The following is a 3,214-nucleotide window of genomic DNA, read 5'->3' as shown; positions in this document are numbered from 1 at the left end:
TTTCATCAACAAATACGTTTTTCTTTTTGTTTTTTTGTTTTTTTTGTTTTTCTTTTCCTTTTAAATCGGTGTTTCCTAGCAAAAAGATAATGTAAAAAGTAGATCTCATTCAATTACTTTGAATATTATTTACTTTTGTCCTGTATCATATAGAGCTCACTTCTAAATCTGTAATAAAAGAACACAAATTGATTGACGAGCGGAATGTATTCAATCTAATTACATATGAAAATTATGTCGTATCGGTTAATTTTTCAAAAGAAAAAGTATGCATTCTGATACTTTTATTGTTACAGTTATCGTTTGACCATCAAAGATAATAGTAACAGTAAATGTGACAAAATTCATAATTCTCTATAAATGCGATCAAAAGTAATCCAATTACATTTGCGATTCTGACTTAGCCCGACCTTATAATGAATTTGGAGAACAAGCCTTCCATTTTGTTGATTTCTCGTACAAAAACATTAGAAAAATTTGACCATAGCAGCTTTTAAAGTTGCGTTTTGAAGGATGGTACAAAAAGTAATTCATCATATTATAGCAAGGAGCCGGATAATGCCCTCAACAATTTTCAAAATTATCATAAGTAGTATTTCCAAAAATCCAGTGTAAATGTGTATCTTCTTGACTAATTTAAAGTTACTTTTATCCTTGCATTAGCTGTGTCAAAAAGTCATTTAGAAAAAAAAAAAATTGTTTTTTTAGTTTGATAAAATAGATTTAAATTAAATCGATTAAAATTACTTTTAAAACACAGAGTAATTTTATATTGAATTTAAAAGCAATATACTTCTAACTTTTAGATTCTCCTCAAATCATGTAGAACTTTTAATTAATATTTGGTTTTAAATTTTATACTTTAAAAAGAAGATTTATTTTATATGTTTATCTATTTCTCATCTAATCAAATCTATTTTTTTTTATATATATTTTTCATGAGTTAAATGTATCATTTTTTAAGAAAAAGTATATCATATTTCTTCCAAGAAAAAAAAGTATAAAATATATATTCATTTTTTTAAAATAAAGATATTTTTCTTGATAGTTTAAAACTAATCTATAGCCAACAAAATTTTTTTAAAAAAAAAGTTGATTAGAAGTCTACTTTAATTATTATATCTCAAATAAGATGTTTTTGTATTTATTTACCAAATACCCTAACCTACTTTTCAAGTTAAGCTAAAATTTATCAAACACTATTTTGCTTCTTTTCACAACTGGTTTTTATAAAAGTGCAGCTGCTAGCAATTATTTTAAAATGTATCGCAATCCCAAACGGAGTCTAAAATCTCATATCTTACTAGATTTTTCTCCTTGATCAGATTTGAATTTTAAAATTTAATATATCTTTTTATTTTAGAGGTCATTTTATCTTTTTTTCAGTGTCTAATATCGTTGTTTCCATATCTCACTATTGCTCTATTCTGACGCTCAATGAATTCACCTTCACATGCTCATTTGAAAATGTTCTTATCTTCACATTGTTGTCGCTTTTCACCTCTCTTGCTCTCCTTTGATGCTTTGTGCTAGATCTGTCATTTGCTGTGCAATAGTACGACACACCACTATATTCTGATATGCCTCTCAAAGAAGATCCAATTCATTTGAAAGGTTTCTATTCTTTGTCGATGTTATCTCCATTTGAATCGCTTAGGAAACTACTTAGTGTTAAATTGTAAACTACTTTTGTTAGGATTTTTAGATTGAAAAGTCAAGTCTCCTTCTGTTAGATAGTTGAACTTTGTTAAGGGATTCTTGTTAGCTAATTTTAGTGTTGTACTAAGTTATTTATACCTGTACAATTGATCAATAAAGACACACAGAAAATCATCCATTTAGATCTTGTTTTCTACATGATATCAGAGCCTTTCTAGCTGGTTTCTTCTTCCTCTTATCCTCTTTCATCACCCAGATCAGTGAAAACACTCCCCCCCCCCCCCCCCCCCCCCCCCCCCCAATCTAGTTCTCCTGCCGTACATCTGAAGCTACTGTGAAGAACTCGACCTTAGATCCCCGATTTCTGATCCAAAACTGGACCCTCGATTACTGATCTGGGTTCATGTCTCACATCCTAATCACGTGAAGAATTCGACTCGAGTCTTGACCTACACCCAACTCGCGACCTGCACCCAAGCCCACGAAGAACTGCACGTCGAGCCGTGATCAGGTCAAGCCATCGAGCCAAGGAGGGAGCTGAGCCAAATTCAAGTCGATCCTATTGTTTTGAGCCAAATCTGAGCCGTCCTTTTGTTTTATTTTGAGTCGATCTTGTTGCTAGTTGATTTTGGTTTTTTCTCTTTGACTGATACTGCAATATTTTTCTCTCCTTGTTTTAAATGGAGAAAAATGATATCTTTCGTCCTATCAGCATAATCCTTAATGGCATCAACTATATTACATAGGCCTATCAATTAAGAGCTTCTTGATTGGTCGTAAATTGTGGTGAGTGGTAACAGGTGATGTCGTTAAGTCTGTCAAAAGAGCCATTGAAAAAGACAGTAAATTTGTGGACAAAATAGAAAACTGAGACAACAAGAACCATCAGATAATCATTTGGTTGGGTAATACCTCCATCCCAGCTATTCACACTCAGTTTGATGTGTTTGACACAACTAAAGAACTTTAGGATTTTCTGTCCGAACGATTCCAAACCGTGGATCTTGCCCACTACTATCAACTTCATACTACTTTAGTTGGCACAAGTCAGGAGATCGAGTAATCCATGAATGAGTATCTCGCTATTCTTCAACCTATTTTGACTTAATTAGACCAGGCTTAGATCAGTCCAGATCATCTATGACTTATCAATGTTCTTATGGGACTTCGTTCTGAGTATGAGTCTATTCGTGCTTCCTTGTTATACCGCAGTCCATTACCATCTCTTGATTCAGCGATTTAGGAAAGTCTTTTTTAGGAAAGGCAACTTGGGTTAGTCTTCTCTCCTTCCCCGGACGTTGCTTTCGCAACCTGCCATTCACAATTTTCAACTAAGTCGATTTTTTGCAAGAATTGCAAATAGTATGGTCACAGGTTTTCCAATTGCCTCACCATTGAATGCAGATACTGCCATAAAAGGGGTTATATCCTAGACAACTGTCCTATCAAACAACTTTGGCCTCTACGATATCAATAAATCCAAAAATCCTCCCAAGCATGGTTCTTCGTTTGTTGCAGCGGCTGCCATCCTCGGATGTGATACCCCCCAATCCTC

This window comes from Benincasa hispida, chromosome 5 (genome assembly GCF_027475165.1).
Source record: "Benincasa hispida cultivar pf3 chromosome 5, pf3_genome.v1.1, whole genome shotgun sequence".
NCBI lineage: Eukaryota > Viridiplantae > Streptophyta > Magnoliopsida > Cucurbitales > Cucurbitaceae > Benincasa > Benincasa hispida.
Note: the sequence above shows the minus strand (reverse complement) of the source record.